This window comes from Sorex fumeus, unplaced genomic scaffold (assembly GCF_029834395.1).
Source record: "Sorex fumeus unplaced genomic scaffold, SorFum_2.1 ptg000008l, whole genome shotgun sequence".
Lineage (NCBI taxonomy): Eukaryota > Metazoa > Chordata > Mammalia > Eulipotyphla > Soricidae > Sorex > Sorex fumeus.
This window is the reverse complement of record NW_026606065.1, coordinates 61,878,720-61,898,506: the sequence shown is the minus strand read 5'-3', so window position 1 is coordinate 61,898,506 and position 19,787 is coordinate 61,878,720. Positions and strand designations below refer to the sequence as shown.

General features: G+C 36.2%; 1 pseudogene; it reads left to right on the top strand.

Moving 5' to 3' along the window:
* LOC130018063 (uncharacterized) overlaps window positions 1–15,333 on the top strand; it is a 29,821-nt pseudogene extending 14,488 nt beyond the window's left edge.
* The last annotated feature ends 4,454 nt before the right edge of the window (window positions 15,334–19,787 follow it).

The following is a 19,787-nucleotide window of genomic DNA, read 5'->3' as shown; positions in this document are numbered from 1 at the left end:
GGTGAACAAAGACATTAATAGTCTTATGCAACAATAGCATCTCAATTGTTCACATATCTTACAAAAAAACCTTTCTATAGAAAGTAAACAAAGTTTAAATTCAGTTTCTAAAAAATATTAAACAGATTTACTTATTTATTTATTTATGTATGTATTTTATGCGTGAATCACCATGGGGTACAGTTACAAACTTATGAACGTTCATGTTTGCATTACAGTCATACAATGATCATTTACCCATCCCTCCACCAGTGCCCATTCTTCCCCACCAATGTTCCCAGCATCCCTCCCACCAATTCCACCCTATCCCCTACCACTCCACCCCGCCTCAGCTGTAGGGCATTCCCATTTATTCTCTCTCCTTTTGGGTGTTGCGGTTTGCAGTGGAGGTATTGAGCAGCCATCGTGTTAGGTCTATAGTCTACTTTCGGCATGCATCTTCCAACCCGAATGGGTTTTCCCAACATCCTTTACTTGGTGTTCCCTTCTCTGTCTGAGCTGCCTTTTCCCCCAGCATGTGAGGCTGGTTTCCAAGCCATGGAGCAGACCTTCTGGTCCTTATGTCTACTACTCTTGGGTGTTAGTCTCCCACTCTAAACATAGAACTTCAAAATATATTAATTGAGCACAAGGAAGTCTAAAGCTCTTTTACTGAGCCTTATCTCCAGTCCTAGGATCTTTATACTTTGACTTATACTCTAAATTCTATACTTTTCTTATTATCATTGTTTATTGAAGTTTAAAAGCTAAACATAAAATATCAGTCTCCAATTCCCTCTACCACTATCAATTTAACTATGTAAGTGCTAAAACACAGGTTAGAATTCAGTTTTATATGATGTAGATGCTTTTTTACAGATAGCTTGCTTTTGGGTATTGTTTATGCTATTTGAGTCATAATATAATTTATATAAGCAAAAATTTTCCATCTCTTTTAGCCCTAAAAGTATGTATTTTATATTCTGAAGTATGATTTTTATATAGAAAAAAATCTTTACGCATATTATCTACTATTTTTTTCCATTTTAGAAAAAATATTGAGTGAAACAAGATAGTTTTTTATTAAAGTTTATTTAGAAAAATGTGAAGGGAAAAGCAAAGGAGAAATGTAGTTCAAGAGAGAATACAGAACAGAAGAGTTCATTTACTTGTAGCCAGTAGCCTGCTGATCAAGAGAAAAGTGCATGAAAATCACTATTTGTAACTGCTTATCTATTTATTTATCATCTATCTCTATCATTTGTTCATGTATCTACTACCAGGAGTAAGAAATTTATTTTCAGGTTAAATAATATCTGCAGAAAGTGGAAAGGTGAAAGAGAGAGAGAGAGCGAGAGAGAGAGAGAGAGAGAGAGAGAGAGAGATCTAACAAGGGACGATAAGAATGAAAATAGAAGTACTTGACGTTTATTTTCCTTTTATTAAAGTCAATATTTAGCCTAGCTAGACATCTTGATAAGTCGCTGAATATTATGTTTTATTGATTTGTTTACAGGATAACGTTTGGCCCCAAACTATGCTATTCCCATAATCTACAGAAGCATTAGGTTCCTAGAATTGACACAAACAGCAAGGTCAAATTTCTGAGCAATACAACTTTATCATAATATTTGCAAACACAGCAGTGTGAATTATATAAGTAATATTTTACTTTAGATTTAACTCTACTTACTATTTATCATAAATATAAACTGCAGATTTAGAACATTGCAGAACACTGGAATTGTAATATCACACATGAATAGAATGGAGACAGACCATAAATTGCTCTCCTGAAAACCAGAAAAAATAAAGGGAATAACCACTTGTTATGAAAATATTAAATTAAAATATTCTCAATTTATTTTAAATTAAATCAGGGGAAGTCAAAAGAATAAAATGATAATGTATTATCTTTCTATATATAATATTTAAAGAAAAACTTAACGAGAAAATTGAAATAAGAAAATTATTTCTGAACTTAAAGAATTTATAGCATGTTGTTGATTTTACCAGTGAGAAAATAGTGGATACTGTCATTTGCCAGTGTTGGTTTTAAGAGACACATATAATGCATTTTAAACAAGCTCTGTAAATTGCTTAGTTTATTTGACTTTAGTGTTTAATTTTGAAACACCATATAATATTGTTATTTGTATATTTTACAAACAAAAAGTACAATTATTTCTATATGTAATATATAAGTAAACACATATTTTATTATCACAATAGCTTCATTGTTCTAAAATAAACCATACAAAATACCTGATGTCTATCACTTATTTTAATGTGCATAACTTTTTCAAATATTATTGAAATTACTGGTCTGCTACAAAATGATGCCATCATATTGTTTACATTTCATTTATTAAAGATATGTAATAAAGAATCTGCCCCTAAATATAGTTGATTTGGTAAAATGACTTCTTTTTCCATTTCTTTCTTGCTTTGTGGTTATATCATTCTAAGTCTTCTGTTTTAATTCTTCAAAGTTTTCTCTGGGTTCTAACTTATGAAAGAACTGAATCTTACAGACTGCATGGAAAAATAAAATGATATTTTCTCCACTCAGTCAAGCCATCTAGCAATGCTACAACTAAATAAATTTTCTTATATAAGAGAGAATTGAATGATAACAAATAGTATAGAGAATTTGATTTCAACATTAAATTTTATAAAATTTTAAATGAGTTTTACCTAGTTAGAAACTGATGACAAGCATAAAGATGTCCTAATGCATTTTAAACTACTCAAGACAGATCATTACACAATCTCCATGCAAGTAAAACATTGGTTTATAGTCAGATGTGGCAACTCACTGTTTATCCCTTATGTCAAAAGGAAATAGGAGGTTGATGGAATGCTTGATTTAAAATATACATTTAGAGAAAAGCATTCCTAAACATTTTAACATTTTACTAGGCTTGAACATCATTATCCTCTTCATCACAAAGAATGAAGATCTCCAAGGCTGCTCATATCCGGACAAGGCCTCCTCCACCCATATCCCCCATCTTCCAGTAGCTAGACAGTTACACTCACCAACTGCCCCTGGCGCCGTGTAATTCCATCAACGGCCAAGACCCAGAGACTATAAAAGCAAGCTCCTGGAAGCTCGCTCAGCCTTATCCAAGAGAACTCGTTTTTTTTTTTTTTAATTTTATTGAATCACCGTGAGATAGTTACAAGTTTTCAAGTTTAGGTTACAATCACAAAATGATCAAACACCCATCCCTCCACCAGTGCATACTCCCCACCACCAATATCCCTGGTATAACCCCCCTTTCCCACCCTCCCCCTGCCTCCATGGCAGACATGACACCCTGTAATCTCTCTCTGCTTTTGGACATTATGGTTTGCAATACAGACCCTGAGAGGTTATCATGTTTGGTCCTTTATCTACTTTCTGCACACATCTCCCATCCCGACTGACTTCTCCAGCCAACTTTTTCTTAGTGATCCCTTCTCTATTCCAGCTGCCTTCTCCCCTTTGCTCATGAGGCAGGCTTCCAGCTATGGAGCAATCTATCAGTCCCCTGTATCTACTATCCTTAGGTGTCAGCCTTGTGTTATGTTGTTTTATACTCCACAAATGAGTGTAGTCTTATTGTCTAGTTCTCACTCTCGGAGAACCTGGCCACCTACCAAGAGTATCCTGCCCATGCGGCAGAGTCTGGCAAGCTCCCCAGTGGTATATTCAATATGCCAAAACCCAGTAACAATGATGGGTCTCAATCCCCTGACCCTGAAAGAGCCTCCAATGAGGCACTTTCTAAAATCTCAGGGCTAGGAAGAATGGAGATGTTACTGGTATCTGCTTGAGGAAATAGATGAACAACAGGATGACAGTGATACAGTGAACATCATTATCTTTTTCCTCACAAAGAATGAAGATGATGGAATGTATTTTTCTGCTTATATGAAACCATTGCTATCATAACTAAGCAAATATTATTGTTCTCTTGAGAAATTACAAAATTACCCAAGACATTTTATTTCATCTCTCAAAAAAGTGTTTTTGGTAATTAGGCATAAAGTCTCAGAATGTGTTTAATGGACATTCACACAATGCTGACTATCTATCTATATATCTGTCTATCTATCTACCTATCCACATATCTATGTATACATGGACCATACCAGCTGTGCTTAGGATTTACTACTGGTGTTGTACATGAGGACAACTCTTGATAGGCTTAGGGGATCTTGCACGAAGCCCAAAATGGAACCATGGTCAACTCTGTGTAGGGTAAACACCCTACTTTCTATACCATTGCCCGATATTTTAAAATAATTTCCTATTATAGAAGGATAAGGACTTGTACTTAAAGATTATTTGCTAAATTTTCTTATTTATTTCAACAGAAAAAAGGAAAAACATGTTTAGTAAGAGTTTCTTATTTAGGAGTTACTAATGTTTACAAAATTTACTTTAATTACCTTATTATGTTTCAACTATTAAGTGCAGATCATTACTTGAGTAAATTTTTGCTACCTGCTAGTTTTTGTACCTCATTCACTAAATTTTACTTAACACATTTAGCCAAGTTGACAGAAAAGAAGTTCACACCAGTGTCTTACTTCATTGAAGAAAATTCACTTTGTTTCTCCCACTGAGTTCTCACTAGAGGCTTAGCATTTATATTTTTCAGGAATCTTAATATTCTCAGCAGGATCAAAATAAGTGTTTCGGGCATTTATTGCTCTAATAAATCAATACCCACCCAAAGTAGCTGAACATGTAGAGAAGTTGCAAAACAGCATCATTCTACATTTTAGAAGAACTGGTAATATATATACTCTTTTTCTTGCCAATTCTCGCTAAAAGGTAAAAACTAGCTTCTGTTTAAATTTTACAAATTGACAGTCCAAAATTATCTTTCTGTAAAAATGAAAACAGATATGTTATAATTTATATATTAACAAAAATGTGTTCAATAAAATGTACCATAGGTTTTTTAATAAAAATGCATATTATTTTTTAGTTAAAACTATACAATATTGACCAAATATGAACTGTACTGGAATAAAGTTAAAATTTGTTCCAGTATATAAGTGATTTACCAGCATAAAAAAAGTCTTTGAGGGACAGAGAGATACTATGGTAAAGAGGTGGTTAAATCTCTTTCTAGTATTTGGTTGGCTGTGTCTCTATTTTGAATTCTGGTAGCACACATGGTCAGCTCCAAGTGTGTTTCCTAAGCAGAAAGGTAGGTGTGCCCCTCTTCATATTTTTTTAAAAACATGTTTAGTCGTTAGGCATATTGATAGGATAATGAATCTAAAGAATTGGATAACATCCTCTCATTTTTTAAATTGTTATTCTATTTTAGGTGACTTGGTTTACAAAACTCATATTTGTAAGGTTTAATACATAAAACATCCCAGCTCCACACCCTTCCCCAGAATGCCTGCTTCCTTCTAGGATTGTCCAGTCTCCCACACACCCTTCCATCTTCTGACTAAAACCAGTTCTTGATTTCTGCTGCCTTTAGGCATTTGTCATTTCCTTATATCTGTCATTCGCATACCAACTAAAATATGCATAAAAAGAATTGGTAGGTGGTTTTCAAAAGGTTTACTCTTTTTTTGTCAATCTAGAAATTAAGACAATAGAAAAAAAGTTATACAATAGGAAGGCAGGCAGGAATGAAAGTCAGGTTAATACTAGTTCAACTGTGTCAGAGGGGAGTATTAAAGTGTAGTTCAACCTATGTTCACTGCAGCACTAAGTACAATAGTCAGGATGTGGGAAGAGCCCAAATGTCCAATGGGAGATAAATAGACAAAGAAGTTGCACTATATATACACAATGAACTATTAAATATTACAGAGCTACAAGAAGACATGAAATCTTGACATTTTCATTTAGATGGTAAGTGAAATAAGTCAGAGGGTGGGCAAAAATGCCTGATGATCTCATCCGTCTTGTATATACAGAAGAAAAACAAAGAAATAATTATTCAATGATGAAAAGCCCTTGGATTTGATGATAAAGATAAGATTACCAAGCAGTTGGAAGAGTGGGTGGAAGGGAAAGGAAGAGGTCGGCTAGAAGTGACAGGACAATGGTGGAGGATCTCGGCACAGTGGTGACTGAGAAAGTGAAGAAACTTAAATAGCAAAACCATAAATGTTAACTCTAGAGTAGCTGTGTTAAATTACTATAAACATAAAAATAAATTCAAAAGATATAGTGTCAGAGTTACGCAGGACCTATTGTAAGTAGAACAAAATTTGTAATTAAAAGTAGAAAGTAGATTCTCTACCATTTTTTCATAGAATCCAACTCAAATATTTAAGTCAGATTTATTAGATAGTCAGGTTTTATTACAAATGTATGGATATAATGAGTATATTTTGTCTTTTTAACTAAGGTCTCCGGTCATTAAAAAAAATCCATATTAATTTGTTAGTGTTTTATGGTCTACAGACCTGATGCATCTAGATCTAGACACAATACACCAGTTAATATCTGATCTACACATTGTAAGTGTGATTAAATTATTCAATTGTTACTGGTAAATACGCCCATTCCCATGCGGAGTTCTATGGGCTTTCTATCTACATATCCGTTTTCTGTAGGTAAAGTAGCTCTCGAATTTAGAAAACTGAATTTGTTTTTCATGTTGAGAACAAAACTAATTGCTGCAAAACCTAATTTTATCTATTAAAGGGCATTTAATAATTCTTACTAATAACCCAAGGTGAATATAGGCAAAATTCATTTCAAAACTCTCAAGATTTCTTTATAAGCCATTGAGACTATTTTAGCATAAACATCTCACTTTTCTAAAATTGCAAATATCCTGCAATTCTTTTTTTTTTCTTTTCTTTTCTTTTTCTTTTGGGTCACACTCGGCAGTTCTCAGGGGTTTATTCCTGGCTCTGCACTAGGAATCATTCCTGACGGTGCTCTGGGGACCATATGGGATGCTGGAAATCGAACCCACGTCAGTCGCATGCAAACACACTACCCGCTGTGCTATCACTCTAGCCCCATATCCTGAATTCTTAAACACCTCTGGTGTTTTGTATATGTTCTTCTTAATTTAAATCTCAAAATAAATGCACTATGTGTGTAGAATCATAGCGTTATATAAATTGTGACTTTTAAAAGGTTTTAAAGTTAATTAATAAAGGTGCCAGGATTTAAAATACAGAAATAGGTAAAATTTTTCCTATTCCAAAGTTTTGATAATCTTCTAAAATGATTCTTCAGACATTTTTAGTGACAATGTGACAATACTCTGTTGAGGGAACATTGTTTACTATTTATCATTTTTGTTACATAAATTCTTCAACTCCCGATAAACTTTGTATTTATATTTTTCCAGCTTGTTTAAGAATACTTTTTCTGGGCTTGAGAGATATTACAGCATATCAGATGTTTTCCATGTACACAGCTAATCCAGGTTCATTGTCAGGCACTCTATGTGGTCCCCTGAGCTCTGCCAGGAATCATCAATGAGCTGAAAGTCAGGAGCACAGCCAAGTGTACCACTGTTAAAAAATAAATTAAAAATAAACAAAACTAAGCACTGTAGCACTGTCATCCTCTTGTTCATTGATTTGCTCGAGCGGGCACCAGTAACATCTCACAACAAATTTTTTGAGACTTGTTACTGTTTTTGGCATATTGAATACATCACGTGTAGCTTGCCAGCCTTTGCCGTGCGGGTGATACACTCTTGGTAGCTTTCCAGGCTCTCTGAGAGGGGCGGAGGAATTGAATCTAGGTCAGGAGAGCAAAGTCAAATGCCACATGCATAGACACCCAGGGCACTAGGGCGATCTCCTATATAAGAAAAAAAAAAACTTAAGTACTACTTCTATCCCCAGGTCTTAATGAAAAGACACAAGAGACACATAAGAGATGGCAGGCCCAGGAACATGTCTCAACGTACTTCACACAAGTTGGAAAAAAACAACTGTAAAACAACTAAGTGTGAGGCTAAGATCACAAAAATCTTCCTTTGTCTTGATTATTCACATGATACAAAGGAAAGAGGTTTTATGGCATAGGCGTCACTTGAGACCTCCCCAACTCTAATGAAGTGTCTCTCTATAGAAATAGTGAGGTCCCAAGTATACATGTCTGCACAGGAATATGACATCTCTGCTCCATTGGTCACCTGCCAATCTACCACAAGAAAACAAATGTTACCTAGATCCTCAGATAGAAACTCATTAAGTATCTGCTGAGAGCTAGGTACTGTCAGAGCACTGCAATTCCCTAACATCACAGCCCCCCAAGAGAAAACATACTTTCTGGGGCTATGGAATATACCCATAGCCTGAGGTCAGATGTCAAACCCACAGTACCTCCAACAGAAATGGCATGACATCAACCCTAGCAATTTCTAGACACACCAATGGGTGAGAGCATTTAGTAGTTTAGTAGCTATTGTCCTAGGGCATGCATTGGATCAGCGGTCATCCACTTCTCTGCCAGGCATGAGAACCACTCAGCATCTCAATAAGGACATCCATTACCAACAGTGGCTCTCACTGACTTCCTCTTCTAGAGAGAATGCTGGAAGCAAAGGGACATCCTCTATCCAAGATCAACCTCTACAATCTCCTCTGACACTTCTGGGATCATACCCTTGTGCCATCCACATTAGCCACAAGCAGGATATGTGTGGCTCAGTGTCCCAAATCCTAATTATCCCAGGTAGAACAAGGATGTCTTGCAAGAGGCAGAGCTAACCAGGGTTCTGTCCATGCCCTCAGAATGTACTTCTAGCCAACTCAACATCGCATCAACCCTCCAAACAAAAATAAAAAAATTCAAAAACTCCATTTTTTTCGCATGACTTAATACTTGAGAAGAATTTTTGTGATAATGGGAAATAATGTTTCCTAATGCTATTTTGCTATTTTTCTATAAATGATACTTAGTAGTATCATATATAGTAAAATCCAGCCCCCGGAAGAGACCAATGCAGTCTCCTGCCCCTGCACCTGGCTGTTCCTCGCCGGGGTCCCTTGGAGGGGAGTGGGTTGAGCTTTCCTCCCCGCTCCAACCAGGGCTCCAGCAGCCGAAGACCTCCAGGACCAGCCATCACCATGCCGAGACCACTCTCCGCACACATGAAGGTATTGGCAGAGGGACAAAGCCACGCGGGTTCCGGGGCCGAGATCTCCCAGCCTACTCGGATTGGAGTCGAGCATCCTCCACCCAGATCCTCCAAATTCCAGTAGGCGGGGGTCACACCCACCACCTGGCCCCCTGGCGCCGTGTAATCCCATCAGCGGCCAAGACTCAGAGACTATAAAATTCAGCTCCCAGGACCACGCGGTCGCGAATCTTATTATGACATCTCATTCCTACTTTGACAAACTGGCAGGCTACTGAATGTAGCCTGCCCACAGGGCAGAGTCTGGCAAACTCCCCGTGGCGTACCAAATATGCCAAATACCAGTAACAATGATGGGTCTCATTCTCCTAAAAGAGCCTTGAATATAATCTCAGGGCTAGGATGAAAGAGACGTTACCGGGGCCTGCTCGAGGCAATCGACGAATAACAGGATGATGAATGAATGAATGAATGATACTTAGTAGTAATAAGATGTTCTTGATTTAATTATTTTGTTTTTAAAAATTCTCAGTAAGAAACCTTAGCAATAGGATGTTGTATAGGGTATTTTCCTTGCATGCAGACAACCTGGGTTCATTCTCCAACACCACGTTTTGTCATCCAAGTGCCAGTAGGAGCCATTCCTGTGTGTAGAGTCAGGGGTAAGTTCTGAGCACCACCAGTTGTGCACCCCCCCCCCCCCAAAACTTTATCTACTATAGAGAAAAAATAAATAAAATAAAATACTGGAATACTCTCTCTACAGTAAGTTTATAATCTTATATTTGTTCATTGTATCTACATACCTTTATAGTTTAAATTTGATTCCCTCTAAATAAAACTAAATTTTTAACACAATGAGCTTGTAAAAATTTCATGATAGGAACTCATCTAAAATTGCATTTACTGACTAATATTAGTATTAGTAATACTAATGACCATATTACTATCAATATTCTATAATGGTATACATAATATCGTTGTGTTGTCACAAACTGGGGTTGGAGTGATAGCACAGCGGTAGGGCGTTTGCCTTACAAGAGGTCAACATGGCTGACCTGAGTTCGATTCCTCTGCCCCCTCAGAGAGCCCGACAAGCTACTGAGAGTATCTCACCCGCATGGCAGAGCCTGGCAAGCTACACGTGACGTATTAGGTATGCCAAACACAGTAACAACAAGTCTCATGATGGAGACGTTACTGTGCCCGCTCGAGCAAATCGATGAACAACTGGAGGACCGTGACTGTGACCGTGTCAGAAACTAAATATCTTGATGTATATAGTAGCAAACCTGTTAGTTTGCAAGTACTTTATCTCTAGAGAGATAAATTTAAACATACAACTCTGATGAAATATAATTCTCAATTTTGCATTGGTTTACATGTCTTCCTATTTACTATTCAATTTTTCCTTTCAGGTTATTAACTTCTCTTTCAGCATGACTTTAGGCTAGAATACATTGTATCTAGTGCTTTTTGCAGATGATTTATATTCTTGTGATTTGTTGTATTTGCATATTGTGTATTTATAGATATAAACACTAAAAAATTAAATTGTTGGTGAAGTCGACATTTGTGCATTGAAATTTTTGAAATTAGTGCATTGGTTAAGATATTATTAATTTAGGAAGTATTTACTGATTTTATAGCATGTGCTAAGTATTTAAACTGCAGTAAAAATTAATACAAAATATCCCTGTCCTCATGCAGAATAAGGTAATTTCATATATCAAAAATGCATAGATACGGGTTTGATTCCCAGCATCCCATATGTTTCCCCAAGGACTGCAAGGAGTGATTCCTGAGTGCAGAGTCAGGAGTAACTCCTAAGCATTGCTGGGTGTGACCCAAAAAGCCAAAAAAAAAAAAAGCATAAACGGGCTGGAGTGATAGTGCAGTGGGTAGGCCATATGCTTTGCATGCGGTCAACCCAGGTTCGATTCCCAGCAACACATATGTTCCCTTGAGCAATACCAGGAGTAATTCCTTAGTACAGAGCCAGGAGTAACCCCTGTGCATCGCTGGGTGTGAACCAAAAAAGCAAAAAAAGAAAAGAAAAGCGTAAATGATACTAAACTTCTAATTTTGTGTAGCACTGTAGCACTGTCCTCCTATTGCTCATCGATTTGCTCAAGCAGGCACCAATAACGTCTTCATTGTGAGACTTGTTGTTACTGGTTTTGGCATATCGAATATGTCACAGGGAGCTTGCCAGGCAGGCGGGATACTCTCGATAGCTTGCCAGGCTCTTCAAGAGGGACAGAGGAATCGAACCCGGGTCCCTGTGCTATTGTTCCAGCCCCTAATTTTGTCAACTTTCTAAAATTATAAAGAGATATTATATTGTTTGAAAAATAACATTTTATAGATATATTAATACTAGTTTGTTAGAATACCTGTTATTGGGATGGAGCGATAGTACAGCGGGTAGGGTGTTTGCCTTGCACATGGCCAATCCAGGCTTAATCCTCCATCCCTCTCGGAGAGCCCGGCAAGCTACCGAGAGTATTCGATATGCCAGACACAGTAACAACAAAGTCTCCAATGGAGACGTTACTGGGCCCGCTCGAGCAAATCGACGATCAACGGGCGGGCCCTTTCGGAGAGCCCGGCAAGCTAATGAGAGTATCCCACCTGCATGGCAAAGCCTGGCAAAGCTCCCCATGATGTATTTGTTATGCCAAAAACAGCAATAACAAGTCTCACAATGGGGACGTTACTAGTGCTCACTCAAGCAAATCAATGAACAACAGGAGTACAGTGCAGTGCTTCCTGTTATTTTAAAGAGCACACCACATAGCAGCATTGAAATTTGAAAATTACTAAAAAGAATGGAGTAAAATATTATGATATTTCTTTGATTTTAAATAAATAGCTAGAGAAGAAACTAAATAAAGTTCCCGTGACAAATTTGATTAATCATTGCTACATGTATTTTTAAGTCAAGAAATCGACGAAGTCATAATTTTAAGATTTTTTTCCTGCAAATTATATCTTTTCAAGGCAGCACAACTCTATGATCTGACACTGCTCAGAGAGTAAAATAGAGGCAAAAGACAACATACATAAGTAGGCAGCTGAAAAATCTAGCAAGCACAATCTCGTGACTTCTCACAACCTTTCTGATGGCTATGTGGTTAAGCCTTAATGGCTCTTGCTCTCCTAAGAGATCCTAGAGACACATCCTTAAGGAGAAGTCAATCTACTAGAAAATAGATGAAATGCCTAAGGATTAAAAAAAAAAGAAGCGACATTCCTTACTTTAGCAAACAAATAGGAAATCAAAACAAATTTAAAAAAAAAGGGTTGGGCCCTGCCAGGACACATTTAATTCAGTGCGAGCAAGCAAGCAAGCAAGCTGTTGTCTGATCACAAATAAAAAGGACTCTGGCACTTTTCAAGGCCCCACTTCCCACTATGTCCTGCTGGATTCTGGTCCCTGCCATCTTCAGACTGCCTACTGAAACTGAGACTTTTGCCACTTTTAGACCTGCCATTATATAAATTCTCCAGCTAGTGCTGAGATCTATATGGTAATAGCTTCTTGATGGCTACCGTGCCCTGGTGACCATAAGCCAAAGTAATAACCACTTATAGACAGCCCCCTGCCTGCTAATTTGGCGCAGAGTTCTGGTGGGGAGCTTTGTGGGTGAGGAAACTGAGCCTAAATCACAGAGCATGTCTTTCTGAAAACAGTATGTATTTTTTCATTTTAAATTGTATCTTTGGTTCCTTTTAAATAAATGTGTTTAGTCATATGATATATATATATATATATATATATATATAGTAATGATATAATTTTCATTCCATTGCTGAATATAGTTATAGTGTTTGATATTACTTTTGCGTCATTCTACATTTTTCTCAAGTCATGGTGAGGGTATACTGACATTCTTTTATTTCATAATGAATCATGCTGTCCTAATTCGTTATTATTCGTTCACAAGTGGTCTTTTTAAGGGGTTATGAGATCACTTCTAAGGATTATCAGACACTTGGGCTGGAAGGTTACATGTAATATTTAGAGAATACCGCAGACACACTTGGGCCTAGTTGGGGGAATTAACAGGATTACCATACTGATTCTCAGAGCTCTTACTGGTCACTCTTAGTGGTACCTAGGTACCTCCAGATCTAATTCTAGCAGTAATTATGAGACTGTATATGATACTGGAAATTAAACCAAGATCAGTTGTATGTAAGTTATACCCTATAGTACCTCTCTAGATTCCTTGACCATTTATTGAGTAGTTTTTGTGTGATATCCTAGATATTTTATTTATATATTCTATTCTAAGTCTCTGGGATATATTCCTTAATATAAAAACATTGATTTTGTATTCTGATTTTCCATCTTAGACTAAATGGTAGTTAAATAGCCATGTCTGTTATTTGAGAAAATAGTTCAAATGTTTGCGAATTTCTCTTATCTGTATGTAGTTTGCTTTGACTCTAATCTGTACATGCAGAACTCAGAAATATATTAAAATACAATTTCTATAAAAATACTCTATCATCTTCCAACAGCCTTTATTTTCTAGCTCTCTAATTACTGATGTGCTTTCTGAAAATTTTAGTTTTTCAACTTGTCTTAACTCTTCTGATTTTCAAAGGCCAGGAAGATGTCAGGATTTCGATCAGAGTTTTAACCATTCTATATATTTAATGAGTATGGCTCTCAGGCCAGAAATTATAAAATGGAAATTCCACCCTGTATCCCTCTCTGAATTTGGATCAAATTTCTTCCAAAATCTGCCTGTGTTTGTACACATTCTTATGACATAAAAATAGTCATGGGCATGTTTGGTTGTTAGTATGTTGTACATTTTATATTTGTTCTAGAAGAGTATTAACACAGTATGAACTCATCTCTGCACAGAGTGGCAAGCTCTGTTAAAATACGAAATGTCATAGTGTTTGCAAGCAGTATCAGAATCTGCCTCCTATCTATGTCATGTCTTTTTCCAATCTCATTTTGGCTTATAAATCACTAATGCCACTGCATCCAAACCATTCAAACCCAATTCTTCAGTAGGACAATTTTGCTTTATTTTTCTCTGTCTGATATTTCTTGTTCAACTCTGTATTTTAATAGGGATCATTATGATTAAATAATACTTTATGTGTATAAGTATATACCATGAAATAAATGTTTTTTTCTCAATATATGATTAATCCTTGAGAAAGATCCATGTGTAGTTAGAAGATTCAAGCCCAATACATCAGGATCCTCCGTGAGCTGTATTGCGGATTCACTACCAGGATCTCACCATTCTACAAAGAAGTGATCGTTGATGTCAAGAGAGGGGTGCGGCAGGGTGATACCATTTCACCGAAACTCTTCAGTGCCACCCTCGAGAACATCATGCGACGACTGGAATGGGAAGGAATGGGAGTGAAGATAGATGGTCGGCAACTACACCACCTCCGCTTTGCTGATGACATTGTTTTAATAACACCAAACATCAGCCAAGCGGCACAAATGCTGGCCGACTTTGACCGTGAGTGTGGAAAGGTAGGACTACAGCTGAATCTTACGAAGACAATGTTTATGAGAAACAGCCTTGTTCCTGACGCCCCATTCGCTCTCAATGGAACGACCATCTCCAAATGCAACAGCTATGTCTACCTAGGTCGAGAGGTCAACATGACAAATGACCTGACACCCAAGCTGCGCAGGAGGAAGAGAGCGGCTTGGAACGCCTTCAAGAACGTTGAAGAAATAGCTAAGAGGACGAAGAACCTCCGGCTCCAGGCACATCTCTTTGATTCCACTGTTCTTCCTGCATTAACATATGCCTCAGAGACCTGGGCCCTACGCAAACAAGATGAGAATGCCATTCAGGTCTCCCAAAGAAGAATAGAAAGAGCTATGCTTGGAATATCACGTTTCACTCAAATGAGAGAACGAATCCGGAGTTCTGACATCCGTCGACGATCAAGGATCAGGGACGCTGTCTCATTTGCCAAGGTGTCGAAAATCAGATGGGCTGGTCACGTAATGAGATTTAAAGACGACCGTTGGACTAGAGCTGTTACTGATTGGATTCCACGGGATGTCAAGAGACCGCGTGGCCGCCCACCTACCAGATGGTCAGACTTCTTCCTGAAGATCATGAACGATCGGTTTGAGGCCCTTCATGTTCCCGGAGCGAACAGATGCCATTGGGCTACACTAGCACGCGACAGGGACAAATGGAGACGTTACTGGCGCCCGCTCGAGCAAATCGACGACTAACGGGAAGTTAAGTTAAGTGACTTTAAGTAAGTGAGAGACTTGTATGCAAAATATAGATAGATCTTGATTTTGTTTTAAATCTGTCTAGATTCTCGAGAATGTAGAATTGGTGAGATTAGACCATTCACATTTAGCATCATCATTCGTATCTGTAAATTATTATTTGGTATCATCCTATTTCTTTATTCCCCCGATTGCCTCATAGTCCTATTGTGGGTTTTTTTTTTTCTATTTCTTGATATCTGCCTTTTCATGTGGATTTTTTTTATCAGGATTATTCTCGCTCAGTACTCAGTTCTTACTCTGTGCATGTTACACAATTTTGTTTTGTGGTTAGCATGAAGATTAGTTAGATAGTAATTCTGCATATAAGATAATGCTTTTCCATATATGTTCATACTGGTGAGCTGTCATAAGCAAAACCAAAGGTTCTCAGACATATTTAGCCCATATTTTAGCTAAATATGTCTAAACTTACCAATCCTACAGTCTAGAGAATCTAAACAGATTTAAAACAAAATCAGGATGCATGTAACCCTTCTATAAACACACACACACACACACGCACACACACACACACACACACACAAACACATTTGCATCTAAATCTACCACCATTCTTGCGGAACATCATAGAACCTACTTAGGCATTATCAGTAACTTTGGGAACCAGATTCTGCCCTTTCTTCAATGTTTTATTGTTGACTCATTTCATTAGAGTTTATGCTTCTTATTATATATTACTGCTTATTACCATGATCAAGATACACTACTTTTCTTTTGCACATCCTATATATGAACTCCTTTCTGCATTTCTTGTAATGATAATCTGGTTGTTAATATGGGAAATACTTTACTTATTCATTAAATTTAAATAATTTAGGGAGTTGGGGGCACACCTGAGGTGTTCAGGGCTTACTGCTGGCTCTGCATTCACTAATTACTTTTGGCGGTGTTTGAGGGACCATATGGAGATTGAAACTGAGTTGACTACATGGAAGACAAATATCCTACCCCTCAAATAATAATTTTTCAGTGAAAATAATTCTTGGCTATAATTTTTTTACCTTTTAGGATCATAAGTAGGTTGTCCCACTTTATATTGCCTTTAGAATTCTGCTCAGAAAATGTGGGATTGCATAATCTATGTACTTTTGTAAGTTAGTTTTCCACAAGAACTTCTTTGTATTATTTATCACTGATTGTGACAATTTAACAATATCTTTTGGCCTTCATTTAGAAATTTTGAGTGTCTTAATTCAGACATTTTTCGTTTCCCCCAGTTTCCTGGAATTCAATTCACTACTAAGGTTTAGAAATGTCTTAGCTATTATTTTTCTGATTAGGTAATGTGATCCCTTCTGCTCTGAGCCTTCTATATACCAATTATCCTCATATTTCTTCTTCTAATTTTGATAGTTATTAAAAGGTTTTGTTTCACAGAATATTCTTTCTACTTTGCAATTCAAGTCATTAATTTTGTCTTCAGTTTCACTTACTTTTTCTTCTGTGAGATTGAGTCTACTTAGGTATTGTGTAGTGGTTTTCATTTTATTCATTGTTTTTTTCCTATCAAGCTTTATGACATCAAGTATGGTTTATAACTTTAAAAAATGTATTTGGTGACATAGAGATGACATACCTTTGTGTATCAAAACCATGAGAAAATACTCCTTTACAATATTTGAAGCCAGAAAAATTATATAGAAGGTAAAACTGTTATGCATCTAATACCACTTGGAACACCATCATGGCATATGTTCTTCCAATCACCTCTAAGAGCCTCTCCTGACAAGAGGGTATTGCTGGGTATGGTCCCCAAACACACCAAAAATAGAAAAAGATATCATAAACATGTGACCTGAACAACAATAAGAAAGTTTTTGTTATAACTTTTTGTTTCATTCGTTTGCTAAGCAGAGGAGGTTTGGGAATTTTAGGAAATCTTGAATGGTTGATGGAGAAATGCTAATTCTGGGGGTTGGCTTGGATTTGGGATGTTGAATGCCTATCACCAGATAAGTAAATAAACCATTTTTTTGGCAAAGTATGATATGCTATGCTTAATAGAAAGGCAAATAAGTTACTTTGGGAAAAAACCAAAACAGTTCACATGAGATTTCTAGGCGAGTTTTCCAAATTCATAAAATTAAACATTTTTGTTTCCAGTTTTAAAATTGTTCTAGAAAATCTATTTAATTAGGGTAAGAAAGTGGCAGATATCCATAACATAAAAGTTCATACTTACCACAATAAAATATACTGTGGATTGGCTTCACTTTCTTGATTCTATAACTTTTATGATTTAAAAATATTTCTTCTCTCTGTTTACTCAATCCTTTCTCCTATTTGACTCTTCTCCCATGTCACTTATTAAATATTATATCCTAAACTAAGGCAAATGTAGTTGCTAAAGTTTAGTGGTGGTGTGATATTTGTTTGAAGAGAGATAGTACAGGGTCCACACGGCTGACCCAAGTTTGATTCCTCCACCCCCTCGGAGAGCCATGCAAGCTACAGAGAGTATCTCACCCGCATGGCAAAGCCTGGCAAGCTACCGGAAAGGTATTCTATATGCCAAACACAGTAACAACAAGTCTCACAATGGAGATGTTACTGGGCTGGCTCGAACAAATTGATGAACAATGGGAGGACAGTGCTACAGTGCTACAGTTATTGAAATACAGAGCAGTATTCCCAAAATTTACATAAAATTACAAACCAATGAAAATAAGTACATTTTATTTAAAAAGAAAGTGTCAGGAACCAAATACCACTCCATGGCTAAAAAAGCATGCTCTGTAAGCATGAGGCTGTGAGTTTGTTCCTCACTTGCCCCTCATGTTGAGTGTTCTTGGCAACTCCTTTTGTGTCAGCAACTCTGTTTTTTGATACCTCTGGTACCACCAACAATTTCCATTCAGAACAATAGCCAAGTATGTGTGAATGATGAAACTAAAGGGTATAGGCATGAATTATGGAACTATAAAGAAATGCGAGTGAATAATGAAACTGAGAAGATATGTGAGCATGTGTCTGGAGTTCAACCCTAGAGAGGAAATTAATGATAGCACAGATACTCTTGGTGGACAATGTAGTCAGAGTATGCATGAGAACCAGAGAGAAAGTAGTATAATTGCCTTCAAGCAGCGTAATGCAGATAAGTGTGTAAATACCAAATCTAATATGTCAATGCAACTAAATTTGTGCACAACATAACCAAATGTTTGTGAATTCTGATCATCTCATCATTAAATATCAACAGAGGGAAAGGGAAAGAAATCAATGACCGTATTTTATCATGTTTGTAGTGCTAGAAATATTTCTCACTCTCTTACAAATTCATTACATTATTCAAATAACTTTTAAATTAGGTAAATATTCTCTGGCATTTTGTCATCATTTTTTGCTTCTATTGCGACTGTATGTTATAGACAAAATACTTAATTCTGGCTTTTAAAAACAAAAACATTTTTTCCTCAAGTCTATGAATGTGTGAGTAATCACCATAGGACCCAATTAAATATTGCAATTAGTTATAAGCAATAAAAATACCTTTTGGGTCTGTTATTATGACAAGGATCTTAAGAAACTTCTAATTTAATAAATATTTGCATAAGGATAGCTCTAGTTTTTTTTAATCCAAATAATCTTATCAAGAGAATAAAATCATCATGATACCTTGAGGGTAAAACAGTAGAAAATAAATAGATTCACTGTTTTATAAAAGTTAAATTCCATTTTGTCTATTAGAGTTTATACCATCTAGGAGAGTAGAATTATAATCTACCATGTAGCAACACATGTTTTAAGTAGCAACTCAAAACATTCATTTTATCAATTCCATGCCAAAAACTAATTTAATATAAAGACAAACATTTCTATTAAAACACAAAAGGATGCATTTTATATATTTTGAATCTATTATAGTGTTGCAAAATTATAACTAGATGGTGAAATAAAATTTTAAGTAAAATTATATTAGATAAATCTTCAATAACATTCTACACTATTTCTTTATACTCTTGTGATAAAAATTGAGTCTACTGAAACAAAATTTGTTTTTAGCAATTTAAGTGAAAAGGCTGGAGGTGTTCATCACTGCAGGGGACTTCAGAAAATAATTTATTTTGCTATAGTTCAAAAAGTATAAAGCAAATAAAAAATAAAATTAAAAGACTATGAAATGACCAGAAAAAAAGAAAGATAGTGAAAATGAGAATATTACTAATTAGTATGTACTAAACTATTCCTTATTTTTGTTGAAATATCCAGAGGTGTCTGTCTTACATATGTTTTTGAAAAAATGAGAAAAATAATTGATACTTAATAAATTTTAATAGGAAGTATATTTTGAATAAAAATATCCTAATGAGGAAATGATATTTAAAATATATCTTATTTTGAGGTACATATATTATATGTGTAATTGGGAGAGTACACTTGTGTTTCATGCCCATCGTTTACATATCCATTTGCTCATA